The sequence below is a fragment of the Aegilops tauschii genome, chromosome 1 (assembly GCF_002575655.3).
Source record: "Aegilops tauschii subsp. strangulata cultivar AL8/78 chromosome 1, Aet v6.0, whole genome shotgun sequence".
NCBI lineage: Eukaryota > Viridiplantae > Streptophyta > Magnoliopsida > Poales > Poaceae > Aegilops > Aegilops tauschii.
Window position 1 is genome coordinate 33,430,178 of NC_053035.3, and position 24,955 is coordinate 33,455,132.

Sequence of the window (24,955 nt, forward strand, 5' to 3'; positions counted from 1 at the left end):
GTATGTTTAGCACGTTTTATTATTTTGCACGTTTACGGTAAGTTTTAGCTCGCTGCTCATTATTCACGCGTCTAGCGGCGGCAAGCGTGTTCTGAAAGGGGTCGAAACCATGGTAAATAGGCACTGGTGCGGTTGAACCGTGGTAAAACTCGTCTCCGTAGTTGAGCGGGAGCGGCCAAAGGAATGTGCAATCGTGTGTGTAGTGGAGCTGGGAGGGGCAAGCATAAGGGACGAAGACGGGGGTAACATGTCGGATGCGATCATACCAGCACTAAAGCACCGGATCCCATCAGAACTCCGAAGTTAAGCGTGCTTGGGCGAGAGTAGTACTAGGATGGGTGACCTCCTGGGAAGTCCTCGTGTTGCATTCCCTTTTTAATTTGTTTTGCACCGCGTGCAAAACAAAACGCACGAGCGCGACGTATGTTTAGCACGTTTTATTATTTTGCACGTTTACGGTAAGTTTTAGCTCGCTGCTCATTATTCACGCGTCTAGCGGCGGCAAGCGTGTTCTGAAAGGGGTCGAAACCATGGTAAATAGGCACTGGTGCGGTTGAACCGTGGTAAAACTCGTCTCCGTAGTTGAGCGGGAGCGGCCAAAGGAATGTGCAATCGTGTGTGTAGTGGAGCTGGGAGGGGCAAGCATAAGGGACGAAGACGGGGGTAACATGTCGGATGCGATCATACCAGCACTAAAGCACCGGATCCCATCAGAACTCCGAAGTTAAGCGTGCTTGGGCGAGAGTAGTACTAGGATGGGTGACCTCCTGGGAAGTCCTCGTGTTGCATTCCCTTTTTAATTTGTTTTGCACCGCGTGCAAAACAAAACGCACGAGCGCGACGTATGTTTAGCACGTTTTATTATTTTGCACGTTTACGGTAAGTTTTAGCTCGCTGCTCATTATTCACGCGTCTAGCGGCGGCAAGCGTGTTCTGAAAGGGGTCGAAACCATGGTAAATAGGCACTGGTGCGGTTGAACCGTGGTAAAACTCGTCTCCGTAGTTGAGCGGGAGCGGCCAAAGGAATGTGCAATCGTGTGTGTAGTGGAGCTGGGAGGGGCAAGCATAAGGGACGAAGACGGGGGTAACATGTCGGATGCGATCATACCAGCACTAAAGCACCGGATCCCATCAGAACTCCGAAGTTAAGCGTGCTTGGGCGAGAGTAGTACTAGGATGGGTGACCTCCTGGGAAGTCCTCGTGTTGCATTCCCTTTTTAATTTGTTTTGCACCGCGTGCAAAACAAAACGCACGAGCGCGACGTATGTTTAGCACGTTTTATTATTTTGCACGTTTACGGTAAGTTTTAGCTCGCTGCTCATTATTCACGCGTCTAGCGGCGGCAAGCGTGTTCTGAAAGGGGTCGAAACCATGGTAAATAGGCACTGGTGCGGTTGAACCGTGGTAAAACTCGTCTCCGTAGTTGAGCGGGAGCGGCCAAAGGAATGTGCAATCGTGTGTGTAGTGGAGCTGGGAGGGGCAAGCATAAGGGACGAAGACGGGGGTAACATGTCGGATGCGATCATACCAGCACTAAAGCACCGGATCCCATCAGAACTCCGAAGTTAAGCGTGCTTGGGCGAGAGTAGTACTAGGATGGGTGACCTCCTGGGAAGTCCTCGTGTTGCATTCCCTTTTTAATTTTTTTTGCACCGCGTGCAAAACAAAACGCACGAGCGCGACGTATGTTTAGCACGTTTTATTATTTTGCACGTTTACGGTAAGTTTTAGCTCGCTGCTCATTATTCACGCGTCTAGCGGCGGCAAGCGTGTTCTGAAAGGGGTCGAAACCATGGTAAATAGGCACTGGTGCGGTTGAACCGTGGTAAAACTCGTCTCCGTAGTTGAGCGGGAGCGGCCAAAGGAATGTGCAATCGTGTGTGTAGTGGAGCTGGGAGGGGCAAGCATAAGGGACGAAGACGGGGGTAACATGTCGGATGCGATCATACCAGCACTAAAGCACCGGATCCCATCAGAACTCCGAAGTTAAGCGTGCTTGGGCGAGAGTAGTACTAGGATGGGTGACCTCCTGGGAAGTCCTCGTGTTGCATTCCCTTTTTAATTTGTTTTGCACCGCGTGCAAAACAAAACGCACGAGCGCGACGTATGTTTAGCACGTTTTATTATTTTGCACGTTTACGGTAAGTTTTAGCTCGCTGCTCATTATTCACGCGTCTAGCGGCGGCAAGCGTGTTCTGAAACGGGTCGAAACCATGGTAAATAGGCACTGGTGCGGTTGAACCGTGGTAAAACTCGTCTCCGTAGTTGAGCGGGAGCGGCCAAAGGAATGTGCAATCGTGTGTGTAGTGGAGCTGGGAGGGGCAAGCATAAGGGACGAAGACGGGGGTAACATGTCGGATGCGATCATACCAGCACTAAAGCACCGGATCCCATCAGAACTCCGAAGTTAAGCGTGCTTGGGCGAGAGTAGTACTAGGATGGGTGACCTCCTGGGAAGTCCTCGTGTTGCATTCCCTTTTTAATTTGTTTTGCACCGCGTGCAAAACAAAACGCACGAGCGCGACGTATGTTTAGCACGTTTTATTATTTTGCACGTTTACGGTAAGTTTTAGCTCGCTGCTCATTATTCACGCGTCTAGCGGCGGCAAGCGTGTTCTGAAAGGGGTCGAAACCATGGTAAATAGGCACTGGTGCGGTTGAACAGTGGTAAAACTCGTCTCCGTAGTTGAGCGGGAGCGGCCAAAGGAATGTGCAATCGTGTGTGTAGTGGAGCTGGGAGGGGCAAGCATAAGGGACGAAGACGGGGGTAACATGTCGGATGCGATCATACCAGCACTAAAGCACCGGATCCCATCAGAACTCCGAAGTTAAGCGTGCTTGGGCGAGAGTAGTACTAGGATGGGTGACCTCCTGGGAAGTCCTCGTGTTGCATTCCCTTTTTAATTTGTTTTGCACCGCGTGCAAAACAAAACGCACGAGCGCGACGTATGTTTAGCACGTTTTATTATTTTGCACGTTTACGGTAAGTTTTAGCTCGCTGCTCATTATTCACGCGTCTAGCGGCGGCAAGCGTGTTCTGAAAGGGGTCGAAACCATGGTAAATAGGCACTGGTGCGGTTGAACCGTGGTAAAACTCGTCTCCGTAGTTGAGCGGGAGCGGCCAAAGGAATGTGCAATCGTGTGTGTAGTGGAGCTGGGAGGGGCAAGCATAAGGGACGAAGACGGGGGTAACATGTCGGATGCGATCATACCAGCACTAAAGCACCGGATCCCATCAGAACTCCGAAGTTAAGCGTGCTTGGGCGAGAGTAGTACTAGGATGGGTGACCTCCTGGGAAGTCCTCGTGTTGCATTCCCTTTTTAATTTGTTTTGCACCGCGTGCAAAACAAAACGCACGAGCGCGACGTATGTTTAGCACGTTTTATTATTTTGCACGTTTACGGTAAGTTTTAGCTCGCTGCTCATTATTCACGCGTCTAGCGGCGGCAAGCGTGTTCTGAAAGGGGTCGAAACCATGGTAAATAGGCACTGGTGCGGTTGAACCGTGGTAAAACTCGTCTCCGTAGTTGAGCGGGAGCGGCCAAAGGAATGTGCAATCGTGTGTGTAGTGGAGCTGGGAGGGGCAAGCATAAGGGACGAAGACGGGGGTAACATGTCGGATGCGATCATACCAGCACTAAAGCACCGGATCCCATCAGAACTCCGAAGTTAAGCGTGCTTGGGCGAGAGTAGTACTAGGATGGGTGACCTCCTGGGAAGTCCTCGTGTTGCATTCCCTTTTTAATTTGTTTTGCACCGCGTGCAAAACAAAACGCACGAGCGCGACGTATGTTTAGCACGTTTTATTATTTTGCACGTTTACGGTAAGTTTTAGCTCGCTGCTCATTATTCACGCGTCTAGCGGCGGCAAGCGTGTTCTGAAAGGGGTCGAAACCATGGTAAATAGGCACTGGTGCGGTTGAACCGTGGTAAAACTCGTCTCCGTAGTTGAGCGGGAGCGGCCAAAGGAATGTGCAATCGTGTGTGTAGTGGAGCTGGGAGGGGCAAGCATAAGGGACGAAGACGGGGGTAACATGTCGGATGCGATCATACCAGCACTAAAGCACCGGATCCCATCAGAACTCCGAAGTTAAGCGTGCTTGGGCGAGAGTAGTACTAGGATGGGTGACCTCCTGGGAAGTCCTCGTGTTGCATTCCCTTTTTAATTTGTTTTGCACCGCGTGCAAAACAAAACGCACGAGCGCGACGTATGTTTAGCACGTTTTATTATTTTGCACGTTTACGGTAAGTTTTAGCTCGCTGCTCATTATTCACGCGTCTAGCGGCGGCAAGCGTGTTCTGAAAGGGGTCGAAACCATGGTAAATAGGCACTGGTGCGGTTGAACCGTGGTAAAACTCGTCTCCGTAGTTGAGCGGGAGCGGCCAAAGGAATGTGCAATCGTGTGTGTAGTGGAGCTGGGAGGGGCAAGCATAAGGGACGAAGACGGGGGTAACATGTCGGATGCGATCATACCAGCACTAAAGCACCGGATCCCATCAGAACTCCGAAGTTAAGCGTGCTTGGGCGAGAGTAGTACTAGGATGGGTGACCTCCTGGGAAGTCCTCGTGTTGCATTCCCTTTTTAATTTGTTTTGCACCGCGTGCAAAACAAAACGCACGAGCGCGACGTATGTTTAGCACGTTTTATTATTTTGCACGTTTACGGTAAGTTTTAGCTCGCTGCTCATTATTCACGCGTCTAGCGGCGGCAAGCGTGTTCTGAAAGGGGTCGAAACCATGGTAAATAGGCACTGGTGCGGTTGAACCGTGGTAAAACTCGTCTCCGTAGTTGAGCGGGAGCGGCCAAAGGAATGTGCAATCGTGTGTGTAGTGGAGCTGGGAGGGGCAAGCATAAGGGACGAAGACGGGGGTAACATGTCGGATGCGATCATACCAGCACTAAAGCACCGGATCCCATCAGAACTCCGAAGTTAAGCGTGCTTGGGCGAGAGTAGTACTAGGATGGGTGACCTCCTGGGAAGTCCTCGTGTTGCATTCCCTTTTTAATTTGTTTTGCACCGCGTGCAAAACAAAACGCACGAGCGCGACGTATGTTTAGCACGTTTTATTATTTTGCACGTTTACGGTAAGTTTTAGCTCGCTGCTCATTATTCACGCGTCTAGCGGCGGCAAGCGTGTTCTGAAAGGGGTCGAAACCATGGTAAATAGGCACTGGTGCGGTTGAACCGTGGTAAAACTCGTCTCCGTAGTTGAGCGGGAGCGGCCAAAGGAATGTGCAATCGTGTGTGTAGTGGAGCTGGGAGGGGCAAGCATAAGGGACGAAGACGGGGGTAACATGTCGGATGCGATCATACCAGCACTAAAGCACCGGATCCCATCAGAACTCCGAAGTTAAGCGTGCTTGGGCGAGAGTAGTACTAGGATGGGTGACCTCCTGGGAAGTCCTCGTGTTGCATTCCCTTTTTAATTTTTTTTGCACCGCGTGCAAAACAAAACGCACGAGCGCGACGTATGTTTAGCACGTTTTATTATTTTGCACGTTTACGGTAAGTTTTAGCTCGCTGCTCATTATTCACGCGTCTAGCGGCGGCAAGCGTGTTCTGAAAGGGGTCGAAACCATGGTAAATAGGCACTGGTGCGGTTGAACCGTGGTAAAACTCGTCTCCGTAGTTGAGCGGGAGCGGCCAAAGGAATGTGCAATCGTGTGTGTAGTGGAGCTGGGAGGGGCAAGCATAAGGGACGAAGACGGGGGTAACATGTCGGATGCGATCATACCAGCACTAAAGCACCGGATCCCATCAGAACTCCGAAGTTAAGCGTGCTTGGGCGAGAGTAGTACTAGGATGGGTGACCTCCTGGGAAGTCCTCGTGTTGCATTCCCTTTTTAATTTGTTTTGCACCGCGTGCAAAACAAAACGCACGAGCGCGACGTATGTTTAGCACGTTTTATTATTTTGCACGTTTACGGTAAGTTTTAGCTCGCTGCTCATTATTCACGCGTCTAGCGGCGGCAAGCGTGTTCTGAAAGGGGTCGAAACCATGGTAAATAGGCACTGGTGCGGTTGAACCGTGGTAAAACTCGTCTCCGTAGTTGAGCGGGAGCGGCCAAAGGAATGTGCAATCGTGTGTGTAGTGGAGCTGGGAGGGGCAAGCATAAGGGACGAAGACGGGGGTAACATGTCGGATGCGATCATACCAGCACTAAAGCACCGGATCCCATCAGAACTCCGAAGTTAAGCGTGCTTGGGCGAGAGTAGTACTAGGATGGGTGACCTCCTGGGAAGTCCTCGTGTTGCATTCCCTTTTTAATTTGTTTTGCACCGCGTGCAAAACAAAACGCACGAGCGCGACGTATGTTTAGCACGTTTTATTATTTTGCACGTTTACGGTAAGTTTTAGCTCGCTGCTCATTATTCACGCGTCTAGCGGCGGCAAGCGTGTTCTGAAAGGGGTCGAAACCATGGTAAATAGGCACTGGTGCGGTTGAACCGTGGTAAAACTCGTCTCCGTAGTTGAGCGGGAGCGGCCAAAGGAATGTGCAATCGTGTGTGTAGTGGAGCTGGGAGGGGCAAGCATAAGGGACGAAGACGGGGGTAACATGTCGGATGCGATCATACCAGCACTAAAGCACCGGATCCCATCAGAACTCCGAAGTTAAGCGTGCTTGGGCGAGAGTAGTACTAGGATGGGTGACCTCCTGGGAAGTCCTCGTGTTGCATTCCCTTTTTAATTTTTTTTGCACCGCGTGCAAAACAAAACGCACGAGCGCGACGTATGTTTAGCACGTTTTATTATTTTGCACGTTTACGGTAAGTTTTAGCTCGCTGCTCATTATTCACGCGTCTAGCGGCGGCAAGCGTGTTCTGAAAGGGGTCGAAACCATGGTAAATAGGCACTGGTGCGGTTGAACCGTGGTAAAACTCGTCTCCGTAGTTGAGCGGGAGCGGCCAAAGGAATGTGCAATCGTGTGTGTAGTGGAGCTGGGAGGGGCAAGCATAAGGGACGAAGACGGGGGTAACATGTCGGATGCGATCATACCAGCACTAAAGCACCGGATCCCATCAGAACTCCGAAGTTAAGCGTGCTTGGGCGAGAGTAGTACTAGGATGGGTGACCTCCTGGGAAGTCCTCGTGTTGCATTCCCTTTTTAATTTTTTTTGCACCGCGTGCAAAACAAAACGCACGAGCGCGACGTATGTTTAGCACGTTTTATTATTTTGCACGTTTACGGTAAGTTTTAGCTCGCTGCTCATTATTCACGCGTCTAGCGGCGGCAAGCGTGTTCTGAAAGGGGTCGAAACCATGGTAAATAGGCACTGGTGCGGTTGAACCGTGGTAAAACTCGTCTCCGTAGTTGAGCGGGAGCGGCCAAAGGAATGTGCAATCGTGTGTGTAGTGGAGCTGGGAGGGGCAAGCATAAGGGACGAAGACGGGGGTAACATGTCGGATGCGATCATACCAGCACTAAAGCACCGGATCCCATCAGAACTCCGAAGTTAAGCGTGCTTGGGCGAGAGTAGTACTAGGATGGGTGACCTCCTGGGAAGTCCTCGTGTTGCATTCCCTTTTTAATTTGTTTTGCACCGCGTGCAAAACAAAACGCACGAGCGCGACGTATGTTTAGCACGTTTTATTATTTTGCACGTTTACGGTAAGTTTTAGCTCGCTGCTCATTATTCACGCGTCTAGCGGCGGCAAGCGTGTTCTGAAAGGGGTCGAAACCATGGTAAATAGGCACTGGTGCGGTTGAACCGTGGTAAAACTCGTCTCCGTAGTTGAGCGGGAGCGGCCAAAGGAATGTGCAATCGTGTGTGTAGTGGAGCTGGGAGGGGCAAGCATAAGGGACGAAGACGGGGGTAACATGTCGGATGCGATCATACCGGCACTAAAGCACCGGATCCCATCAGAACTCCGAAGTTAAGCGTGCTTGGGCGAGAGTAGTACTAGGATGGGTGACCTCCTGGGAAGTCCTCGTGTTGCATTCCCTTTTTAATTTTTTTTGCACCGCGTGCAAAACAAAACGCACGAGCGCGACGTATGTTTAGCACGTTTTATTATTTTGCACGTTTACGGTAAGTTTTAGCTCGCTGCTCATTATTCACGCGTCTAGCGGCGGCAAGCGTGTGAACCGTGGTAAAACTCGTCTCCGTTGTTGAGCGGGAGCGGCCAAAGGAATGTGCAATCGTGTGTGTAGTGGAGCTGGGAGGGGCAAGCATAAGGGACGAAGACGGGGGTAACATGTCGGATGCGATCATACCAGCACTAAAGCACCGGATCCCATCAGAACTCCGAAGTTAAGCGTGCTTGGGCGAGAGTAGTACTAGGATGGGTGACCTCCTGGGAAGTCCTCGTGTTGCATTCCCTTTTTAATTTTTTTTGCACCGCGTGCAAAACAAAACGCACGAGCGCGACGTATGTTTAGCACGTTTTATTATTTTGCACGTTTACGGTAAGTTTTAGCTCGCTGCTCATTATTCACGCGTCTAGCGGCGGCAAGCGTGTTCTGAAAGGGGTCGAAACCATGGTAAATAGGCACTGGTGCGGTTGAACCGTGGTAAAACTCGTCTCCGTAGTTGAGCGGGAGCGGCCAAAGGAATGTGCAATCGTGTGTGTAGTGGAGCTGGGAGGGGCAAGCATAAGGGACGAAGACGGGGGTAACATGTCGGATGCGATCATACCGGCACTAAAGCATCGGATCCCATCAGAACTCCGAAGTTAAGCGTGCTTGGGCGAGAGTAGTACTAGGATGGGTGACCTCCTGGGAAGTCCTCGTGTTGCATTCCCTTTTTAATTTGTTTTGCACCGCGTGCAAAACAAAACGCACGAGCGCGACGTATGTTTAGCACGTTTTATTATTTTGCACGTTTACGGTAAGTTTTAGCTCGCTGCTCATTATTCACGCGTCTAGCGGCGGCAAGCGTGTTCTGAAAGGGGTCGAAACCATGGTAAATAGGCACTGGTGCGGTTGAACCGTGGTAAAACTCGTCTCCGTAGTTGAGCGGGAGCGGCCAAAGGAATGTGCAATCGTGTGTGTAGTGGAGCTGGGAGGGGCAAGCATAAGGGACGAAGACGGGGGTAACATGTCGGATGCGATCATACCGGCACTAAAGCACCGGATCCCATCAGAACTCCGAAGTTAAGCGTGCTTGGGCGAGAGTAGTACTAGGATGGGTGACCTCCTGGGAAGTCCTCGTGTTGCATTCCCTTTTTAATTTGTTTTGCACCGCGTGCAAAACAAAACGCACGAGCGCGACGTATGTTTAGCACGTCTTATTATTTTGCACGTTTACGGTAAGTTTTAGCTCGCTGCTCATTATTCACGCGTCTAGCGGCGGCAAGCGTGTTCTGAAAGGGGTCGAAACCATGATAAATAGGCACTGGTGCGGTTGAACCGTGGTAAAACTCGTCTCCGTAGTTGAGCGGGAGCGGCCAAAGGAATGTGCAATCGTGTGTGTAGTGGAGCTGGGAGGGGCAAGCATAAGGGACGAAGACGGGGGTAACATGTCGGATGCGATCATACCAGCACTAAAGCACCGGATCCCATCAGAACTCCGAAGTTAAGCGTGCTTGGGCGAGAGTAGTACTAGGATTGGTGACCTCCTGGGAAGTCCTCGTGTTGCATTCCCTTTTTAATTTTTTTTGCACCGCGTGCAAAACAAAACGCACGAGCGCGACGTATGTTTAGCACGTTTTATTATTTTGCACGTTTACGGTAAGTTTTAGCTCGCTGCTCATTATTCACGCGTCTAGCGGCGGCAAGCGTGTTCTGAAAGGGGTCGAAACCATGGTAAATAGGCACTGGTGCGGTTGAACCGTGGTAAAACTCGTCTCCGTAGTTGAGCGGGAGCGGCCAAAGGAATGTGCAATCGTGTGTGTAGTGGAGCTGGGAGGGGCAAGCATAAGGGACGAAGACGGGGGTAACATGTCGGATGCGATCATACCAGCACTAAAGCACCGGATCCCATCAGAACTCCGAAGTTAAGCGTGCTTGGGCGAGAGTAGTACTAGGATGGGTGACCTCCTGGGAAGTCCTCGTGTTGCATTCCCTTTTTAATTTGTTTTGCACCGCGTGCAAAACAAAACGCACGAGCGCGACGTATGTTTAGCACGTTTTATTATTTTGCACGTTTACGGTAAGTTTTAGCTCGCTGCTCATTATTCACGCGTCTAGCGGCGGCAAGCGTGTTCTGAAAGGGGTCGAAACCATGGTAAATAGGCACTGGTGCGGTTGAACCGTGGTAAAACTCGTCTCCGTAGTTGAGCGGGAGCGGCCAAAGGAATGTGCAATCGTGTGTGTAGTGGAGCTGGGAGGGGCAAGCATAAGGGACGAAGACGGGGGTAACATGTCGGATGCGATCATACCGGCACTAAAGCACCGGATCCCATCAGAACTCCGAAGTTAAGCGTGCTTGGGCGAGAGTAGTACTAGGATGGGTGACCTCCTGGGAAGTCCTCGTGTTGCATTCCCTTTTTAATTTTTTTTGCACCGCGTGCAAAACAAAACGCACGAGCGCGACGTATGTTTAGCACGTTTTATTATTTTGCACGTTTACGGTAAGTTTTAGCTCGCTGCTCATTATTCACGCGTCTAGCGGCGGCAAGCGTGTTCTGAAAGGGGTCGAAACCATGGTAAATAGGCACTGGTGCGGTTGAACCGTGGTAAAACTCGTCTCCGTTGTTGAGCGGGAGCGGCCAAAGGAATGTGCAATCGTGTGTGTAGTGGAGCTGGGAGGGGCAAGCATAAGGGACGAAGACGGGGGTAACATGTCGGATGCGATCATACCAGCACTAAAGCACCGGATCCCATCAGAACTCCGAAGTTAAGCGTGCTTGGGCGAGAGTAGTACTAGGATGGGTGACCTCCTGGGAAGTCCTCGTGTTGCATTCCCTTTTTAATTTTTTTTGCACCGCGTGCAAAACAAAACGCACGAGCGCGACGTATGTTTAGCACGTTTTATTATTTTGCACGTTTACGGTAAGTTTTAGCTCGCTGCTCATTATTCACGCGTCTAGCGGCGGCAAGCGTGTTCTGAAAGGGGTCGAAACCATGGTAAATAGGCACTGGTGCGGTTGAACCGTGGTAAAACTCGTCTCCGTAGTTGAGCGGGAGCGGCCAAAGGAATGTGCAATCGTGTGTGTAGTGGAGCTGGGAGGGGCAAGCATAAGGGACGAAGACGGGGGTAACATGTCGGATGCGATCATACCGGCACTAAAGCACCGGATCCCATCAGAACTCCGAAGTTAAGCGTGCTTGGGCGAGAGTAGTACTAGGATGGGTGACCTCCTGGGAAGTCCTCGTGTTGCATTCCCTTTTTAATTTGTTTTGCACCGCGTGCAAAACAAAACGCACGAGCGCGACGTATGTTTAGCACGTTTTATTATTTTGCACGTTTACGGTAAGTTTTAGCTCGCTGCTCATTATTCACGCGTCTAGCGGCGGCAAGCGTGTTCTGAAAGGGGTCGAAACCATGGTAAATAGGCACTGGTGCGGTTGAACCGTGGTAAAACTCGTCTCCGTAGTTGAGCGGGAGCGGCCAAAGGAATGTGCAATCGTGTGTGTAGTGGAGCTGGGAGGGGCAAGCATAAGGGACGAAGACGGGGGTAACATGTCGGATGCGATCATACCGGCACTAAAGCACCGGATCCCATCAGAACTCCGAAGTTAAGCGTGCTTGGGCGAGAGTAGTACTAGGATGGGTGACCTCCTGGGAAGTCCTCGTGTTGCATTCCCTTTTTAATTTGTTTTGCACCGCGTGCAAAACAAAACGCACGAGCGCGACGTATGTTTAGCACGTCTTATTATTTTGCACGTTTACGGTAAGTTTTAGCTCGCTGCTCATTATTCACGCGTCTAGCGGCGGCAAGCGTGTTCTGAAAGGGGTCGAAACCATGATAAATAGGCACTGGTGCGGTTGAACCGTGGTAAAACTCGTCTCCGTAGTTGAGCGGGAGCGGCCAAAGGAATGTGCAATCGTGTGTGTAGTGGAGCTGGGAGGGGCAAGCATAAGGGACGAAGACGGGGGTAACATGTCGGATGCGATCATACCAGCACTAAAGCACCGGATCCCATCAGAACTCCGAAGTTAAGCGTGCTTGGGCGAGAGTAGTACTAGGATGGGTGACCTCCTGGGAAGTCCTCGTGTTGCATTCCCTTTTTAATTTTTTTTGCACCGCGTGCAAAACAAAACGCACGAGCGCGACGTATGTTTAGCACGTTTTATTATTTTGCACGTTTACAGTAAGTTTTAGCTCGCTGCTCATTATTCACGCGTCTAGCGGCGGCAAGCGTGTTCTGAAAGGGGTCGAAACCATGGTAAATAGGCACTGGTGCGGTTGAACCGTGGTAAAACTCGTCTCCGTAGTTGAGCGGGAGCGGCCAAAGGAATGTGCAATCGTGTGTGTAGTGGAGCTGGGAGGGGCAAGCATAAGGGACGAAGACGGGGGTAACATGTCGGATGCGATCATACCAGCACTAAAGCACCGGATCCCATCAGAACTCCGAAGTTAAGCGTGCTTGGGCGAGAGTAGTACTAGGATGGGTGACCTCCTGGGAAGTCCTCGTGTTGCATTCCCTTTTTAATTTTTTTTGCACCGCGTGCAAAACAAAACGCACGAGCGCGACGTATGTTTAGCACGTTTTATTATTTTGCACGTTTACGGTAAGTTTTAGCTCGCTGCTCATTATTCACGCGTCTAGCGGCGGCAAGCGTGTTCTGAAAGGGGTCGAAACCATGGTAAATAGGCACTGGTGCGGTTGAACCGTGGTAAAACTCGTCTCCGTAGTTGAGCGGGAGCGTCCAAAGGAATGTGCAATCGTGTGTGTAGTGGAGCTGGGAGGGGCAAGCATAAGGGACGAAGACGGGGGTAACATGTCGGATGCGATCATACCAGCACTAAAGCACCGGATCCCATCAGAACTCCGAAGTTAAGCGTGCTTGGGCGAGAGTAGTACTAGGATGGGTGACCTCCTGGGAAGTCCTCGTGTTGCATTCCCTTTTTAATTTTTTTTGCACCGCGTGCAAAACAAAACGCACGAGCGCGACGTATGTTTAGCACGTTTTATTATTTTGCACGTTTACGGTAAGTTTTAGCTCGCTGCTCATTATTCACGCGTCTAGCGGCGGCAAGCGTGTTCTGAAAGGGGTCGAAACCATGGTAAATAGGCACTGGTGCGGTTGAACCGTGGTAAAACTCGTCTCCGTAGTTGAGCGGGAGCGGCCAAAGGAATGTGCAATCGTGTGTGTAGTGGAACTGGGAGGGGCAAGCATAAGGGACGAAGACGGGGGTAACATGTCGGATGCGATCATACCAGCACTAAAGCACCGGATCCCATCAGAACTCCGAAGTTAAGCGTGCTTGGGCGAGAGTAGTACTAGGATGTACTTCCTCCTGGGAAGTCCTCGTGTTGCATTCCCTTTTTAATTTTTTTTGCACCGCGTGCAAAACAAAACGCACGAGCGCGACGTATGTTTAGCACGTTTTATTATTTTGCACGTTTACGGTAAGTTTTAGCTCGCTGCTCATTATTCACGCGTCTAGCGGCGGCAAGCGTGTTCTGAAAGGGGTCGAAACCATGGTAAATAGGCACTGGTGCGGTTGAACGGTGGTAAAACTCGTCTCCGTAGTTGAGCGGGAGCGGCCAAAGGAATGTGCAATCGTGTGTGTAGTGGAGCTGGGAGGGGCAAGCATAAGGGACGAAGACGGGGGTAACATGTCGGATGCGATCATACCAGCACTAAAGCACCGGATCCCATCAGAACTCCGAAGTTAAGCGTGCTTGGGCGAGAGTAGTACTAGGATGGGTGACCTCCTGGGAAGTCCTCGTGTTGCATTCCCTTTTTAATTTTTTTTGCACCGCGTGCAAAACAAAACGCACGAGCGCGACGTATGTTTAGCACGTTTTATTATTTTGCACGTTTACGGTAAGTTTTAGCTCGCTGCTCATTATTCACGCGTCTAGCGGCGGCAAGCGTGTTCTGAAAGGGGTCGAAACCATGGTAAATAGGCACTGGTGCGGTTGAACCGTGGTAAAACTCGTCTCCGTAGTTGAGCGGGAGCGGCCAAAGGAATGTGCAATCGTGTGTGTAGTGGAGCTGGGAGGGGCAAGCATAAGGGACGAAGACGGGGGTAACATGTCGGATGCGATCATACCAGCACTAAAGCACCGGATCCCATCAGAACTCCAAAGTTAAGCGTGCTTGGGCGAGAGTAGTACTAGGATGGGTGACCTCCTGGGAAGTCCTCGTGTTGCATTCCCTTTTTAATTTTTTTTGCACCGCGTGCAAAACAAAACGCACGAGCGCGACGTATGTTTAGCACGTTTACGGTAAGTTTTAGCTCGCTGCTCATTATTCACGCGTCTAGCGGCGGCAAGCGTGTTCTGAAAGGGGTCGAAACCATGGTAAATAGGCACTGGTGCGGTTGAACCGTGGTAAAACTCGTCTCCGTAGTTGAGCGGGAGCGGCCAAAGGAATGTGCAATCGTGTGTAGTGGAGCTGGGAGGGGCAAGCATAAGGGACGGAGACGGGGGTAACATGTCGGATGCGATCATACCAGCACTAAAGCACCGGATCCCATCAGAACTCCGAAGTTAAGCGTGCTTGGGCGAGAGTAGTACTAGGATGGGTGACCTCCTGGGAAGTCCTCGTGTTGCATTTCCTTTTTAATTTTTTTTGCACCGCGTGCAAAACAAAACGCACGAGCGCGACGTATGTTTAGCACGTTTTATTATTTTGCACGTTTACGGTAAGTTTTAGCTCGCTGCTCATTATTCACGCGTCTAGCGGCGGCAAGCGTGTTCTGAAAGGGGTCGAAACCATGGTAAATAGGCACTGGTGCGGTTGAACCGTGGTAAAACTCGTCTCCGTAGTTGAGCGGGAGCGGCCAAAGGAATGTGCAATCGTGTGTGTAGTGGAGCTGGGAGGGGCAAGCATAAGGGACGAAGACGGGGGTAACATGTCGGATGCGATCATACCAGCACTAAAGCACCGGATCCCATCAGAACTCCGAAGTTAAGCGTGCTTGGGCGAGAGTAGTACTAGGATGGGTGACCTCCTGGGAAGTCCTCGTGTTGCATTCCCTTTTTAATTTTTTTTGCACCGCGTGCAAAACAAAACGCCCGAGCGCGACGTATGTTTAGCACGTTTTATTATTTTGCACGTTTACGGTAAGTTTTAGCTCGCTGCTCATTATTCACGCGTCTAGCGGCGGCAAGCGTGTTCTGAAAGGGGTCGAAACCATGGTAAATAGGCACTGGTGCGGTTGAACCGTGGTAAAACTCGTCTCCGTAGTTGAGCGGGAGCGGCCAAAGGAATGTGCAATCGTGTGTGTAGTGGAGCTGGGAGGGGCAAGCATAAGGGACGAAGACGGGGGTAACATGTCGGATGCGATCATACCAGCACTAAAGCACCGGATCCCATCAGAACTCCGAAGTTAAGCGTGCTTGGGCGAGAGTAGTACTAGGATGGGTGACCTCCTGGGAAGTCCTTGTGTTGCATTCCCTTTTTAAATTTTTTTGCACCGCGTGCAAAACAAAACGCACGAGCGCGACGTATGTTTAGCACGTTTTATTATTTTGCACGTTTACGGTAAGTTTTAGCTCGCTGCTCATTATTCACGCGTCTAGCGGCGGCAAGCGTGTTCTGAAAGGGGTCGAAACCATGGTAAATAGGCACTGGTGCGGTTGAACCGTGGTAAAACTCGTCTCCGTAGTTGAGCGGGAGCGGCCAAAGGAATGTGCAATCGTGTGTGTAGTGGAGCTGGGAGGGGCAAGCATAAGGGACGAAGACGGGGGTAACATGTCGGATGCGATCATACCAGCACTAAAGCACCGGATCCCATCAGAACTCCGAAGTTAAGCGTGCTTGGGCGAGAGTAGTACTAGGATGGGTGACCTCCTGGGAAGTCCTCGTGTTGCATTTTAATTTTTTTTGCACCGCGTGCAAAACAAAAGGCACGAGCGCGACGTATGTTTAGCACGTTTTATTATTTTGCACGTTTACGGTAAGTTTTAGCTCGCTGCTCATTATTCACGCGTCTAGCGGCGGCAAGCGTGTTCTGAAAGGGGTCGAAACCATGGTAAATAGGCACTGGTGCGGTTGAACCGTGGTAAAACTCGTCTCCGTAGTTGAGCGGGAGCGGCCAAAGGAATGTGCAATCGTGTGTGTAGTGGAGCTGGGAGGGGCAAGCATAAGGGACGAAGACGGGGGTAACATGTCGGATGCGATCATACCAGCACTAAAGCACCGGATCCCATCAGAACTCCGAAGTTAAGCGTGCTTGGGCGAGAGTAGTACTAGGATGGGTGACCTCCTGGGAAGTCCTCGTGTTGCATTCCCTTTTTAATTTTTTTTGCACCGCGTGCAAAACAAAACGCACGAGCGCGACGTATGTTTAGCACGTTTTATTATTTTGCACGTTTACGGTAAGTTTTAGCTCGCTGCTCATTATTCACGCGTCTAGCGGCGGCAAGCGTGTTCTGAAAGGGGTCGAAACCATGGTAAATAGGCACTGGTGCGGTTGAACCGTGGTAAAACTCGTCTCCGTAGTTGAGCGGGAGCGGCCAAAGGAATGTGCAATCGTGTGTGTAGTGGAGCTGGGAGGGGCAAGCATAAGGGACGAAGACGGGGGTAACATGTCGGATGCGATCATACCAGCACTAAAGCACCGGATCCCATCAGAACTCCGAAGTTAAGCGTGCTTGGGCGAGAGTAGTACTAGGATGGGTGAGCTCCTGGGAAGTCCTCGTGTTGCATTCCCTTTTTAATTTTTTTTGCACCGCGTGCAAAACAAAACGCACGAGCGCGACGTATGTTTAGCACGTTTTATTATTTTGCACGTTTACGGTAAGTTTTAGCTCGCTGCTCATTATTCACGCGTCTAGCGGCGGCAAGCGTGTTCTGAAAGGGGTCGAAACCATGGTAAATAGGCACTGGTGCGGTTGAACCGTGGTAAAACTCGTCTCCGTAGTTGAGCGGGAGCGGCCAAAGGAATGTGCAATCGTGTGTGTAGTGGAGCTGGGAGGGGCAAGCATAAGGGACGAAGACGGGGGTAACATGTCGGATGCGATCATACCAGCACTAAAGCACCGGATCCCATCAGAACTCCGAAGTTAAGCGTGCTTGGGCGAGAGTAGTACTAGGATGGGTGACCTCCTGGGAAGTCCTCGTGTTGCATTCCCTTTTTAATTTTTTTTGCACCGCGTGCAAAACAAAACGCACGAGCGCGACGTATGTTTAGCACGTTTTATTATTTTGCACGTTTACGGTAAGTTTTAGCTCGCTGCTCATTATTCACGCGTCTAGCGGCGGCAAGCGTGTTCTGAAAGGGGTCGAAACCATGGTAAATAGGCACTGGTGCGGTTGAACCGTGGTAAAACTCGTCTCCGTAGTTGAGCGGGAGCGGCCAAAGGAATGTGCAATCGTGTGTGTAGTGGAGCTGGGAGGGGCAAGCATAAGGGACGAAGACGGTGGTAACATGTCGGATGCGATCATACCAGCACTAAAGCACCGGATCCCATCAGAACTCCGAAGTTAAGCGTGCTTGGGCGAGAGTAGTACTAGGATGGGTAACCTCCTGGGAAGTCCTCGTGTTGCATTCCCTTTTTAATTTTTTTTGCACCGCGTGCAAAACAAAACGCACGAGCGCGACGTATGTTTAGCACGTTTTATTATTTTGCACGTTTACGGTAAGTTTTAGCTCGCTGCTCATTATTCACGCGTCTAGCGGCGGCAAGCGTGTTCTGAAAGGGGTCGAAACCATGGTAAATAGGCACTGGTGCGGTTGAACCGTGGTAAAACTCGTCTCCGTAGTTGAGCGGGAGCGGCCAAAGGAATGTGCAATCGTGTGTGTAGTGGAGCTGGGAGGGGCAAGCATAAGGGACGAAGACGGGGGTAACATGTCGGATGCGATCATACCAGCACTAAAGCACCGGATCCCATCAGAACTCCGAAGTTAAGCGTGCTTGGGCGAGAGTAGTACTAGGATGGGTGACCTCCTGGGAAGTCCTCGTGTTGCATTCCCTTTTTAATTTTTTTTGCACCGCGTGCAAAACAAAACGCACGAGCGCGACGTATGTTTAGCACGTTTTATTATTTTGCACGTTTACGATAAGTTTTAGCTCGCTGCTCATTATTCACGCGTCTAGCGGCGGCAAGCGTGTTCTGAAAGGGGTCGAAACCATGGTAAATAGGCACTGGTGCGGTTGAACCGTGGTAAAACTCGTCTCCGTAGTTGAGCGGGAGCGGCCAAAGGAATGTGCAATCGTGTGTGTAGTGGAGCTGGGAGGGGCAAGCATAAGGGACGAAGACGGGGGTAACATGTCGGATGCGATCATACCAGCACTAAAGCACCGGATCCCATCAGAACTCCGAAGTTAAGCGTGCTTGGGCGAGAGTAGTACTAGGATGGGTGACCTCCTGGAAAGTCCTCGTGTTGCATTCCCTTTTTAATTTTTTTTGCACCGCGTGCAAAACAAAACGCACGAGCGCGACGTATGTTTAGCACGTTTTATTATTTTGCACGTTTACGGTAAGTTTTAGCTCGCTGCTCATTATTCACGCGTCTAGCGGCGGCAAGCGTGTTCTGAAAGGGGTCGAAACCATGGTAAATAGGCACTGGTGCGGTTGAACCGTGGTAAAACTCGTCTCCGTAGTTGAGCAGGTGCGGCCAAAGGAATGTGCATTCGTGTGTGTAGTGGAGCTGGGAGGGGCAAGCATAAGGGACGAAGACGGGGGTAACATGTCGGATGCGATCATACCAGCACTAAAGCACCGGATCCCATCAGAACTCCGAAGTTAAGCGTGCTTGGGCGAGAGTAGTACTAGGATGGGTGACCTCCTGGGAAGTCCTCGTGTTGCATTCCCTTTTTAATTTGTTTTGCACCGCGTGCAAAACAAAACGCACGAGCGCGACGTATGTTTAGCACGTTTTATTATTTTGCACGTTTACGGTAAGTTTTAGCTCGCTGCCCATTATTCACGCGTCTAGCGGCGGCAAGCGTGTTCTGAAAGGGGTCGAAACCATGGTAAATAGGCACTGGTGCGGTTGAACCGTGGTAAAACTCGTCTCCGTAGTTGAGCGGGAGCGGCCAAAGGAATGTGCAATCGTGTGTGTAGTGGAGCTGGGAGGGGCAAGCATAAGGGACGAAGACGGGGGTAACATGTCGGATGCGATCATACCAGCACTAAAGCACCGGATCCCATCAGAACTCCGAAGTTAAGCGTGCTTGGGCGAGAGTAGTACTAGGATGGGTGACCTCCTGGAAAGTCCTCGTGTTGCATTCCCTTTTTAATTTTTTTTGCACCGCGTGCAAAACAAAACGCACGAGCGCGACGTATGTTTAGCACGTTTTATTATTTTGCACGTTTACGGTAAGTTTTAGCTCGCTGCTCATTATTCACGCGTCTAGCGGCGGCAAGCGTGTTCTGAAAGGGGTCGAAACCATGGTAAATAGGCACTGGTGCGGTTGAACCGTGGTAAAACTCGTCTCCGTAGTTGAGCGGGAGCGGCCAAAGGAATGTGCAATCGTGTGTGTAGTGGAGCTGGGAGGGGCAAGCATAAGGGACGAAGACGGTGGTAACATGTCGGATGCGATCATACCAGCACTAAAGCACCGGATCCCATCAGAACTCCGAAGTTAAGCGTGCTTGGGCGAGAGTAGTACTAGGATGGGTAACCTCCTGGGAAGTCCTCGTGTTGCATTCCCTTTTTAATTTTTTTTGCACCGCGTGCAAAACAAAACGCACGAGCGCGACGTATGTTTAGCACGTTTTATTATTTTGCACGTTTACGGTAAGTTTTAGCTCGCTGCTCATTATTCACGCGTCTAGCGGCGGCAAGCGTGTTCTGAAAGGGGTCGAAACCATGGTAAATAGGCACTGGTGCGGTTGAACCGTGGTAAAACTCGTCTCCGTAGTTGAGCGGGAGCGGCCAAAGGAATGTGCAATCGTGTGTGTAGTGGAGCTGGGAGGGGCAAGCATAAGGGACGAAGACGGGGGTAACATGTCGGATGCGATCATACCAGCACTAAAGCACCGGATCCCATCAGAACTCCGAAGTTAAGCGTGCTTGGGCGAGAGTAGTACTAGGATGGGTGACCTCCTGGGAAGTCCTCGTGTTGCATTTTAATTTTTTTTGCACCGCGTGCAAAACAAAAGGCACGAGCGCGACGTATGTTTAGCACGTTTTATTATTTTGCACGTTTACGGTAAGTTTTAGCTCGCTGCTCATTATTCACGCGTCTAGCGACGGCAAGCGTGTTCTGAAAGGGGTCGAAACCATGGTAAATAGGCACTGGTGCGGTTGAACCGTGGTAAAACTCGTCTCCGTAGTTGAGCGGGAGCGGCCAAAGGAATGTGCAATCGTGTGTGTAGTGGAGCTGGGAGGGGCAAGCATAAGGGACGAAGACGGGGGTAACATGTCGGATGCGATCATACCAGCACTAAAGCACCGGATCCTATCAGAACTCCGAAGTTAAGCGTGCTTGGACGAGAGTAGTACTAGGATGGGTGACCTCCTGGGAAGTCCTCGTGTTGCATTCCCTTTTTAATTTTTTTTTGCACCGCGTGCAAAACAAAACGCACGAGCGCGACGTATGTTTAGCACGTTTTATTATTTTGCACGTTTACGGTAAGTTTTAGCTCGCTGCTCATTATTCACGCGTCTAGCGGCGGCAAGCGTGTTCTGAAAGGGGTCGAAACCATGGTAAATAGGCACTGGTGCGGTTGAACCGTGGTAAAACTCGTCTCCGTAGTTGAGCGGGAGCGGCCAAAGGAATGTGCAATCGTGTGTGTAGTGGAGCTGGGAGGGGCAAGCATAAGGGACGAAGACGGGGGTAACATGTCGGATGCGATCATACCAGCACTAAAGCACCGGATCCCATCAGAACTCCGAAGTTAAGCGTGCTTGGGCGAGAGTAGTACTAGGATGGGTGACCTCCTGGGAAGTCCTCGTGTTGCATTCCCTTTTTAATTTTTTTTGCACCGCGTGCAAAACAAAACGCACGAGCGCGACGTATGTTTAGCACGTTTTATTATTTTGCACGTTTACGATAAGTTTTAGCTCGCTGCTCATTATTCACGCGTCTAGCGGCGGCAAGCGTGTTCTGAAAGGGGTCGAAACCATGGTAAATAGGCACTGGTGCGGTTGAACCGTGGTAAAACTCGTCTCCGTAGTTGAGCGGGAGCGGCCAAAGGAATGTGCAATCGTGTGTGTAGTGGAGCTGGGAGGGGCAAGCATAAGGGACGAAGACGGGGGTAACATGTCGGATGCGATCATACCAGCACTAAAGCACCGGATCCCATCAGAACTCCGAAGTTAAGCGTGCTTGGGCGAGAGTAGTACTAGGATGGGTGACCTCCTGGAAAGTCCTCGTGTTGCATTCCCTTTTTAATTTTTTTTGCACCGCGTGCAAAACAAAACGCACGAGCGCGACGTATGTTTAGCACGTTTTATTATTTTGCACGTTTACGGTAAGTTTTAGCTCGCTGCTCATTATTCACGCGTCTAGCGGCGGCAAGCGTGTTCTGAAAGGGGTCGAAACCATGGTAAATAGGCACTGGTGCGGTTGAACCGTGGTAAAACTCGTCTCCGTAGTTGAGCAGGTGCGGCCAAAGGAATGTGCATTCGTGTGTGTAGTGGAGCTGGGAGGGGCAAGCATAAGGGACGAAGACGGGGGTAACATGTCGGATGCGATCATACCAGCACTAAAGCACCGGATCCCATCAGAACTCCGAAGTTAAGCGTGCTTGGGCGAGAGTAGTACTAGGATGGGTGACCTCCTGGGAAGTCCTCGTGTTGCATTCCCTTTTTAATTTGTTTTGCACCGCGTGCAAAACAAAACGCACGAGCGCGACGTATGTTTAGCACGTTTTATTATTTTGCACGTTTACGGTAAGTTTTAGCTCGCTGCCCATTATTCACGCGTCTAGCGGCGGCAAGCGTGTTCTGAAAGGGGTCGAAACCATGGTAAATAGGCACTGGTGCGGTTGAACCGTGGTAAAACTCGTCTCCGTAGTTGAGCGGGAGCGGCCAAAGGAATGTGCAATCGTGTGTGTAGTGGAGCTGGGAGGGGCAAGCATAAGGGACGAAGACGGGGGTAACATGTCGGATGCGATCATACCAGCACTAAAGCACCGGATCCCAACAGAACTCCGAAGTTAAGCGTGCTTGGGCGAGAGTAGTACTAGGATGGGTGACCTCCTGGGAAGTCCTCGTGTTGCATTCCCTTTTTAATTTTTTTTGCACCGCGTGCAAAACAAAACGCACGAGCGCGACGTATGTTTAGCACGTTTTATTATTTTGCACGTTTACGGTAAGTTTTAGCTCGCTGCTCATTATTCACGCGTCTAGCGGCGGCAAGCGTGTTCTGAAAGGGGTCGAAACCATGGTAAATAGGCACTGGTGCGGTTGAACCGTGGTAAAACTCGTCTCCGTAGTTGAGCGGGAGCGGCCAAAGGAATGTGCAATCGTGTGTGTAGTGGAGCTGGGAGGGGCAAGCATAAGGGACGAAGACGGGGGTAACATGTCGGATGCGATCATACCAGCACTAAAGCACCGGATCCCATCAGAACTCCGAAGTTAAGCGTGCTTGGGCGAGAGTAGTACTAGGATGGGTGACCTCCTGGAAAGTCCTCGTGTTGCATTCCCTTTTTAATTTTTTTTGCACCGCGTGCAAAACAAAACGCACGAGCGCGACGTATGTTTAGCACGTTTTATTATTTTGCACGTTTACGGTAAGTTTTAGCTCGCTGCTCATTATTCACGCGTCTAGCGGCGGCAAGCGTGTTCTGAAAGGGGTCGAAACCATGGTAAATAGGCACTGGTGCGGTTGAACCGTGGTAAAACTCGTCTCCGTAGTTGAGCGGGAGCGGCCAAAGGAATGTGCAATCGTGTGTGTAGTGGAGCTGGGAGGGGCAAGCATAAGGGACGAAGACGGGGGTAACATGTCGGATGCGATCATACCAGCACTAAAGCACCGGATCCCATCAGAACTCCGAAGTTAAGCGTGCTTGGGCGAGAGTAGTACTAGGATGGGTGACCTCCTGGGAAGTCCTCGTGTTGCATTCCCTTTTTAATTTTTTTTGCACCGCGTGCAAAACAAAACGCACGAGCGCGACGTATGTTTAGCACGTTTTATTATTTTGCACGTTTACGGTAAGTTTTAGCTCGCTGCTCATTATTCACGCGTCTAGCGGCGGCAAGCGTGTTCTGAAAGGGGTCGAAACCATGGTAAATAGGCACTGGTGCGGTTGAACCGTGGTAAAACTCGTCTCCGTAGTTGAGCGGGAGCGGCCAAAGGAATGTGCAATCGTGTGTGTAGTGGAGCTGGGAGGGGCAAGCATAAGGGACGAAGACGGGGGTAACATGTCGGATGCGATCATACCAGCACTAAAGCACCGGATCCCATCAGAACTCCGAAGTTAAGCGTGCTTGGGCGAGAGTAGTACTAGGATGGGTGACCTCCTGGGAAGTCCTCGTGTTGCATTCCCTTTTTAATTTGTTTTGCACCGCGTGCAAAACAAAACGCACGAGCGCGACGTATGTTTAGCACGTTTTATTATTTTGCACGTTTACGGTAAGTTTTAGCTCGCTGCTCATTATTCACGCGTCTAGCGGCGGCAAGCGTGTTCTGAAAGGGGTCGAAACCATGGTAAATAGGCACTGGTGCGGTTGAACCGTGGTAAAACTCGTCTCCGTAGTTGAGCGGGAGCGGCCAAAGGAATGTGCAATCGTGTGTGTAGTGGAGCTGGGAGGGGCAAGCATAAGGGACGAAGACGGGGGTAACATGTCGGATGCGATCATACCAGCACTAAAGCACCGGATCCCATCAGAACTCCGAAGTTAAGCGTGCTTGGGCGAGAGTAGTACTAGGATGGGTGACCTCCTGGAAAGTCCTCGTGTTGCATTCCCTTTTTAATTTTTTTTGCACCGCGTGCAAAACAAAACGCACGAGCGCGACGTATGTTTAGCACGTTTTATTATTTTGCACGTTTACGGTAAGTTTTAGCTCGCTGCTCATTATTCACGCGTCTAGCGGCTGCAAGCGTGTTCTGAAAGGGGTCGAAACCATGGTAAATAGGCACTGGTGCGGTTGAACCGTGGTAAAACTCGTCTCCGTAGTTGAGCGGGAGCGGCCAAAGGAATGTGCAATCGTGTGTGTAGTGGAGCTGGGAGGGGCAAGCATAAGGGACGAAGACGGGGGTAACATGTCGGATGCGATCATACCAGCACTAAAGCACCGGATCCCATCAGAACTCCGAAGTTAAGCGTGCTTGGGCGAGAGTAGTACTAGGATGGGTGACCTCCTGGGAAGTCCTCGTGTTGCATTCCCTTTTTAATTTTTTTTGCACCGCGTGCAAAACAAAACGCACGAGCGCGACGTATGTTTAGCACGTTTTATTATTTTGCACGTTTACGGTAAGTTTTAGCTCGCTGCTCATTATTCACGCGTCTAGCGGCGGCAAGCGTGTTCTGAAAGGGGTCGAAACCATGGTAAATAGGCACTGGTGCGGTTGAACCGTGGTAAAACTCGTCTCCGTAGTTGAGCGGGAGCGGCCAAAGGAATGTGCAATCGTGTGTGTAGTGGAGCTGGGAGGGGCAAGCATAAGGGACGAAGACGGGGGTAACATGTCGGATGCGATCATACCAGCACTAAAGCACCGGATCCCATCAGAACTCCGAAGTTAAGCGTGCTTGGGCGAGAGTAGTACTAGGATGGGTGACCTCCTGGGAAGTCCTCGTGTTGCATTCCCTTTTTAATTTGTTTTGCACCGCGTGCAAAACAAAACGCACGAGCGCGACGTATGTTTAGCACGTTTTATTATTTTGCACGTTTACGGTAAGTTTTAGCTCGCTGCTCATTATTCACGCGTCTAGCGGCGGCAAGCGTGTTCTGAAAGGGGTCGAAACCATGGTAAATAGGCACTGGTGCGGTTGAACCGTGGTAAAACTCGTCTCCGTAGTTGAGCGGGAGCGGCCAAAGGAATGTGCA

General features: G+C 50.9%; 59 non-coding genes across 59 annotated transcripts; all 59 read left to right on the forward strand.

The window, feature by feature from the left end:
* The first annotated feature begins 252 nt into the window (after positions 1 to 252).
* Positions 253 to 371, forward strand: LOC141040254 (5S ribosomal RNA). The gene has a single exon (XR_012201158.1). It is a non-coding gene; the product is annotated as a 5S ribosomal RNA (ribosomal RNA).
* Positions 372 to 673: 302 nt separating this feature from the next.
* LOC141040255 (5S ribosomal RNA) lies at positions 674 to 792 on the forward strand. The gene has a single exon (XR_012201159.1). It is a non-coding gene; the product is annotated as a 5S ribosomal RNA (ribosomal RNA).
* Positions 793 to 1,094: 302 nt separating this feature from the next.
* Positions 1,095 to 1,213, forward strand: LOC141040256 (5S ribosomal RNA). Its single transcript, XR_012201160.1, has one exon. It is a non-coding gene; the product is annotated as a 5S ribosomal RNA (ribosomal RNA).
* A 302-nt stretch (positions 1,214 to 1,515) lies between these two features.
* On the forward strand, positions 1,516 to 1,634 carry LOC141040257 (5S ribosomal RNA). Its single transcript, XR_012201161.1, has one exon. It is a non-coding gene; the product is annotated as a 5S ribosomal RNA (ribosomal RNA).
* Positions 1,635 to 1,936: 302 nt separating this feature from the next.
* LOC141040258 (5S ribosomal RNA) lies at positions 1,937 to 2,055 on the forward strand. The gene has a single exon (XR_012201162.1). It is a non-coding gene; the product is annotated as a 5S ribosomal RNA (ribosomal RNA).
* A 302-nt stretch (positions 2,056 to 2,357) lies between these two features.
* On the forward strand, positions 2,358 to 2,476 carry LOC141040259 (5S ribosomal RNA). The gene has a single exon (XR_012201163.1). It is a non-coding gene; the product is annotated as a 5S ribosomal RNA (ribosomal RNA).
* Positions 2,477 to 2,778: 302 nt separating this feature from the next.
* Positions 2,779 to 2,897, forward strand: LOC141040260 (5S ribosomal RNA). Its single transcript, XR_012201164.1, has one exon. It is a non-coding gene; the product is annotated as a 5S ribosomal RNA (ribosomal RNA).
* Positions 2,898 to 3,199: 302 nt separating this feature from the next.
* On the forward strand, positions 3,200 to 3,318 carry LOC141040261 (5S ribosomal RNA). Its single transcript, XR_012201165.1, has one exon. It is a non-coding gene; the product is annotated as a 5S ribosomal RNA (ribosomal RNA).
* Positions 3,319 to 3,620: 302 nt separating this feature from the next.
* LOC141040262 (5S ribosomal RNA) lies at positions 3,621 to 3,739 on the forward strand. Its single transcript, XR_012201166.1, has one exon. It is a non-coding gene; the product is annotated as a 5S ribosomal RNA (ribosomal RNA).
* A 302-nt stretch (positions 3,740 to 4,041) lies between these two features.
* LOC141040264 (5S ribosomal RNA) lies at positions 4,042 to 4,160 on the forward strand. The gene has a single exon (XR_012201168.1). It is a non-coding gene; the product is annotated as a 5S ribosomal RNA (ribosomal RNA).
* Positions 4,161 to 4,462: 302 nt separating this feature from the next.
* LOC141040265 (5S ribosomal RNA) lies at positions 4,463 to 4,581 on the forward strand. Its single transcript, XR_012201169.1, has one exon. It is a non-coding gene; the product is annotated as a 5S ribosomal RNA (ribosomal RNA).
* Positions 4,582 to 4,883: 302 nt separating this feature from the next.
* LOC141040266 (5S ribosomal RNA) lies at positions 4,884 to 5,002 on the forward strand. The gene has a single exon (XR_012201170.1). It is a non-coding gene; the product is annotated as a 5S ribosomal RNA (ribosomal RNA).
* Positions 5,003 to 5,304: 302 nt separating this feature from the next.
* On the forward strand, positions 5,305 to 5,423 carry LOC141040267 (5S ribosomal RNA). The gene has a single exon (XR_012201171.1). It is a non-coding gene; the product is annotated as a 5S ribosomal RNA (ribosomal RNA).
* A 302-nt stretch (positions 5,424 to 5,725) lies between these two features.
* On the forward strand, positions 5,726 to 5,844 carry LOC141040268 (5S ribosomal RNA). The gene has a single exon (XR_012201172.1). It is a non-coding gene; the product is annotated as a 5S ribosomal RNA (ribosomal RNA).
* A 302-nt stretch (positions 5,845 to 6,146) lies between these two features.
* Positions 6,147 to 6,265, forward strand: LOC141040269 (5S ribosomal RNA). The gene has a single exon (XR_012201173.1). It is a non-coding gene; the product is annotated as a 5S ribosomal RNA (ribosomal RNA).
* A 302-nt stretch (positions 6,266 to 6,567) lies between these two features.
* On the forward strand, positions 6,568 to 6,686 carry LOC141040270 (5S ribosomal RNA). Its single transcript, XR_012201174.1, has one exon. It is a non-coding gene; the product is annotated as a 5S ribosomal RNA (ribosomal RNA).
* Positions 6,687 to 6,988: 302 nt separating this feature from the next.
* LOC141040271 (5S ribosomal RNA) lies at positions 6,989 to 7,107 on the forward strand. Its single transcript, XR_012201175.1, has one exon. It is a non-coding gene; the product is annotated as a 5S ribosomal RNA (ribosomal RNA).
* Positions 7,108 to 7,409: 302 nt separating this feature from the next.
* On the forward strand, positions 7,410 to 7,528 carry LOC141040272 (5S ribosomal RNA). The gene has a single exon (XR_012201176.1). It is a non-coding gene; the product is annotated as a 5S ribosomal RNA (ribosomal RNA).
* Positions 7,529 to 7,830: 302 nt separating this feature from the next.
* Positions 7,831 to 7,949, forward strand: LOC141040411 (5S ribosomal RNA). Its single transcript, XR_012201314.1, has one exon. It is a non-coding gene; the product is annotated as a 5S ribosomal RNA (ribosomal RNA).
* Positions 7,950 to 8,207: 258 nt separating this feature from the next.
* Positions 8,208 to 8,326, forward strand: LOC141040273 (5S ribosomal RNA). The gene has a single exon (XR_012201177.1). It is a non-coding gene; the product is annotated as a 5S ribosomal RNA (ribosomal RNA).
* Positions 8,327 to 8,628: 302 nt separating this feature from the next.
* LOC141039380 (5S ribosomal RNA) lies at positions 8,629 to 8,747 on the forward strand. The gene has a single exon (XR_012200309.1). It is a non-coding gene; the product is annotated as a 5S ribosomal RNA (ribosomal RNA).
* A 302-nt stretch (positions 8,748 to 9,049) lies between these two features.
* On the forward strand, positions 9,050 to 9,168 carry LOC141040412 (5S ribosomal RNA). The gene has a single exon (XR_012201315.1). It is a non-coding gene; the product is annotated as a 5S ribosomal RNA (ribosomal RNA).
* Positions 9,169 to 9,470: 302 nt separating this feature from the next.
* Positions 9,471 to 9,589, forward strand: LOC141039576 (5S ribosomal RNA). The gene has a single exon (XR_012200505.1). It is a non-coding gene; the product is annotated as a 5S ribosomal RNA (ribosomal RNA).
* Positions 9,590 to 9,891: 302 nt separating this feature from the next.
* On the forward strand, positions 9,892 to 10,010 carry LOC141040275 (5S ribosomal RNA). Its single transcript, XR_012201179.1, has one exon. It is a non-coding gene; the product is annotated as a 5S ribosomal RNA (ribosomal RNA).
* A 302-nt stretch (positions 10,011 to 10,312) lies between these two features.
* On the forward strand, positions 10,313 to 10,431 carry LOC141040413 (5S ribosomal RNA). Its single transcript, XR_012201316.1, has one exon. It is a non-coding gene; the product is annotated as a 5S ribosomal RNA (ribosomal RNA).
* A 302-nt stretch (positions 10,432 to 10,733) lies between these two features.
* On the forward strand, positions 10,734 to 10,852 carry LOC141040276 (5S ribosomal RNA). The gene has a single exon (XR_012201180.1). It is a non-coding gene; the product is annotated as a 5S ribosomal RNA (ribosomal RNA).
* A 302-nt stretch (positions 10,853 to 11,154) lies between these two features.
* LOC141040414 (5S ribosomal RNA) lies at positions 11,155 to 11,273 on the forward strand. The gene has a single exon (XR_012201317.1). It is a non-coding gene; the product is annotated as a 5S ribosomal RNA (ribosomal RNA).
* A 302-nt stretch (positions 11,274 to 11,575) lies between these two features.
* Positions 11,576 to 11,694, forward strand: LOC141040415 (5S ribosomal RNA). The gene has a single exon (XR_012201318.1). It is a non-coding gene; the product is annotated as a 5S ribosomal RNA (ribosomal RNA).
* Positions 11,695 to 11,996: 302 nt separating this feature from the next.
* On the forward strand, positions 11,997 to 12,115 carry LOC141040277 (5S ribosomal RNA). Its single transcript, XR_012201181.1, has one exon. It is a non-coding gene; the product is annotated as a 5S ribosomal RNA (ribosomal RNA).
* Positions 12,116 to 12,417: 302 nt separating this feature from the next.
* Positions 12,418 to 12,536, forward strand: LOC141040278 (5S ribosomal RNA). The gene has a single exon (XR_012201182.1). It is a non-coding gene; the product is annotated as a 5S ribosomal RNA (ribosomal RNA).
* Positions 12,537 to 12,838: 302 nt separating this feature from the next.
* Positions 12,839 to 12,957, forward strand: LOC141040279 (5S ribosomal RNA). Its single transcript, XR_012201183.1, has one exon. It is a non-coding gene; the product is annotated as a 5S ribosomal RNA (ribosomal RNA).
* A 302-nt stretch (positions 12,958 to 13,259) lies between these two features.
* Positions 13,260 to 13,378, forward strand: LOC141040033 (5S ribosomal RNA). Its single transcript, XR_012200964.1, has one exon. It is a non-coding gene; the product is annotated as a 5S ribosomal RNA (ribosomal RNA).
* Positions 13,379 to 13,680: 302 nt separating this feature from the next.
* Positions 13,681 to 13,799, forward strand: LOC141040280 (5S ribosomal RNA). The gene has a single exon (XR_012201184.1). It is a non-coding gene; the product is annotated as a 5S ribosomal RNA (ribosomal RNA).
* A 302-nt stretch (positions 13,800 to 14,101) lies between these two features.
* Positions 14,102 to 14,220, forward strand: LOC141039333 (5S ribosomal RNA). The gene has a single exon (XR_012200262.1). It is a non-coding gene; the product is annotated as a 5S ribosomal RNA (ribosomal RNA).
* Positions 14,221 to 14,503: 283 nt separating this feature from the next.
* On the forward strand, positions 14,504 to 14,622 carry LOC141040496 (5S ribosomal RNA). The gene has a single exon (XR_012201399.1). It is a non-coding gene; the product is annotated as a 5S ribosomal RNA (ribosomal RNA).
* Positions 14,623 to 14,924: 302 nt separating this feature from the next.
* Positions 14,925 to 15,043, forward strand: LOC141040281 (5S ribosomal RNA). Its single transcript, XR_012201185.1, has one exon. It is a non-coding gene; the product is annotated as a 5S ribosomal RNA (ribosomal RNA).
* Positions 15,044 to 15,345: 302 nt separating this feature from the next.
* On the forward strand, positions 15,346 to 15,464 carry LOC141040471 (5S ribosomal RNA). The gene has a single exon (XR_012201374.1). It is a non-coding gene; the product is annotated as a 5S ribosomal RNA (ribosomal RNA).
* Positions 15,465 to 15,766: 302 nt separating this feature from the next.
* LOC141040533 (5S ribosomal RNA) lies at positions 15,767 to 15,885 on the forward strand. The gene has a single exon (XR_012201436.1). It is a non-coding gene; the product is annotated as a 5S ribosomal RNA (ribosomal RNA).
* A 296-nt stretch (positions 15,886 to 16,181) lies between these two features.
* LOC141040282 (5S ribosomal RNA) lies at positions 16,182 to 16,300 on the forward strand. The gene has a single exon (XR_012201186.1). It is a non-coding gene; the product is annotated as a 5S ribosomal RNA (ribosomal RNA).
* A 302-nt stretch (positions 16,301 to 16,602) lies between these two features.
* Positions 16,603 to 16,721, forward strand: LOC141039567 (5S ribosomal RNA). The gene has a single exon (XR_012200496.1). It is a non-coding gene; the product is annotated as a 5S ribosomal RNA (ribosomal RNA).
* A 302-nt stretch (positions 16,722 to 17,023) lies between these two features.
* On the forward strand, positions 17,024 to 17,142 carry LOC141040283 (5S ribosomal RNA). The gene has a single exon (XR_012201187.1). It is a non-coding gene; the product is annotated as a 5S ribosomal RNA (ribosomal RNA).
* Positions 17,143 to 17,444: 302 nt separating this feature from the next.
* LOC141040490 (5S ribosomal RNA) lies at positions 17,445 to 17,563 on the forward strand. Its single transcript, XR_012201393.1, has one exon. It is a non-coding gene; the product is annotated as a 5S ribosomal RNA (ribosomal RNA).
* Positions 17,564 to 17,865: 302 nt separating this feature from the next.
* Positions 17,866 to 17,984, forward strand: LOC141040284 (5S ribosomal RNA). The gene has a single exon (XR_012201188.1). It is a non-coding gene; the product is annotated as a 5S ribosomal RNA (ribosomal RNA).
* A 302-nt stretch (positions 17,985 to 18,286) lies between these two features.
* LOC141039419 (5S ribosomal RNA) lies at positions 18,287 to 18,405 on the forward strand. Its single transcript, XR_012200348.1, has one exon. It is a non-coding gene; the product is annotated as a 5S ribosomal RNA (ribosomal RNA).
* A 302-nt stretch (positions 18,406 to 18,707) lies between these two features.
* LOC141040286 (5S ribosomal RNA) lies at positions 18,708 to 18,826 on the forward strand. Its single transcript, XR_012201190.1, has one exon. It is a non-coding gene; the product is annotated as a 5S ribosomal RNA (ribosomal RNA).
* A 302-nt stretch (positions 18,827 to 19,128) lies between these two features.
* Positions 19,129 to 19,247, forward strand: LOC141039420 (5S ribosomal RNA). The gene has a single exon (XR_012200349.1). It is a non-coding gene; the product is annotated as a 5S ribosomal RNA (ribosomal RNA).
* A 302-nt stretch (positions 19,248 to 19,549) lies between these two features.
* LOC141040491 (5S ribosomal RNA) lies at positions 19,550 to 19,668 on the forward strand. The gene has a single exon (XR_012201394.1). It is a non-coding gene; the product is annotated as a 5S ribosomal RNA (ribosomal RNA).
* A 302-nt stretch (positions 19,669 to 19,970) lies between these two features.
* Positions 19,971 to 20,089, forward strand: LOC141040534 (5S ribosomal RNA). Its single transcript, XR_012201437.1, has one exon. It is a non-coding gene; the product is annotated as a 5S ribosomal RNA (ribosomal RNA).
* Positions 20,090 to 20,385: 296 nt separating this feature from the next.
* Positions 20,386 to 20,504, forward strand: LOC141039591 (5S ribosomal RNA). Its single transcript, XR_012200521.1, has one exon. It is a non-coding gene; the product is annotated as a 5S ribosomal RNA (ribosomal RNA).
* Positions 20,505 to 20,807: 303 nt separating this feature from the next.
* On the forward strand, positions 20,808 to 20,926 carry LOC141040287 (5S ribosomal RNA). The gene has a single exon (XR_012201191.1). It is a non-coding gene; the product is annotated as a 5S ribosomal RNA (ribosomal RNA).
* A 302-nt stretch (positions 20,927 to 21,228) lies between these two features.
* LOC141039421 (5S ribosomal RNA) lies at positions 21,229 to 21,347 on the forward strand. The gene has a single exon (XR_012200350.1). It is a non-coding gene; the product is annotated as a 5S ribosomal RNA (ribosomal RNA).
* Positions 21,348 to 21,649: 302 nt separating this feature from the next.
* On the forward strand, positions 21,650 to 21,768 carry LOC141040288 (5S ribosomal RNA). The gene has a single exon (XR_012201192.1). It is a non-coding gene; the product is annotated as a 5S ribosomal RNA (ribosomal RNA).
* A 302-nt stretch (positions 21,769 to 22,070) lies between these two features.
* LOC141039391 (5S ribosomal RNA) lies at positions 22,071 to 22,189 on the forward strand. Its single transcript, XR_012200320.1, has one exon. It is a non-coding gene; the product is annotated as a 5S ribosomal RNA (ribosomal RNA).
* Positions 22,190 to 22,491: 302 nt separating this feature from the next.
* Positions 22,492 to 22,610, forward strand: LOC141039422 (5S ribosomal RNA). The gene has a single exon (XR_012200351.1). It is a non-coding gene; the product is annotated as a 5S ribosomal RNA (ribosomal RNA).
* A 302-nt stretch (positions 22,611 to 22,912) lies between these two features.
* LOC141040289 (5S ribosomal RNA) lies at positions 22,913 to 23,031 on the forward strand. The gene has a single exon (XR_012201193.1). It is a non-coding gene; the product is annotated as a 5S ribosomal RNA (ribosomal RNA).
* Positions 23,032 to 23,333: 302 nt separating this feature from the next.
* On the forward strand, positions 23,334 to 23,452 carry LOC141040290 (5S ribosomal RNA). The gene has a single exon (XR_012201194.1). It is a non-coding gene; the product is annotated as a 5S ribosomal RNA (ribosomal RNA).
* A 302-nt stretch (positions 23,453 to 23,754) lies between these two features.
* LOC141039423 (5S ribosomal RNA) lies at positions 23,755 to 23,873 on the forward strand. The gene has a single exon (XR_012200352.1). It is a non-coding gene; the product is annotated as a 5S ribosomal RNA (ribosomal RNA).
* A 302-nt stretch (positions 23,874 to 24,175) lies between these two features.
* LOC141040292 (5S ribosomal RNA) lies at positions 24,176 to 24,294 on the forward strand. The gene has a single exon (XR_012201196.1). It is a non-coding gene; the product is annotated as a 5S ribosomal RNA (ribosomal RNA).
* Positions 24,295 to 24,596: 302 nt separating this feature from the next.
* Positions 24,597 to 24,715, forward strand: LOC141040293 (5S ribosomal RNA). Its single transcript, XR_012201197.1, has one exon. It is a non-coding gene; the product is annotated as a 5S ribosomal RNA (ribosomal RNA).
* The last annotated feature ends 240 nt before the right edge of the window (positions 24,716 to 24,955 follow it).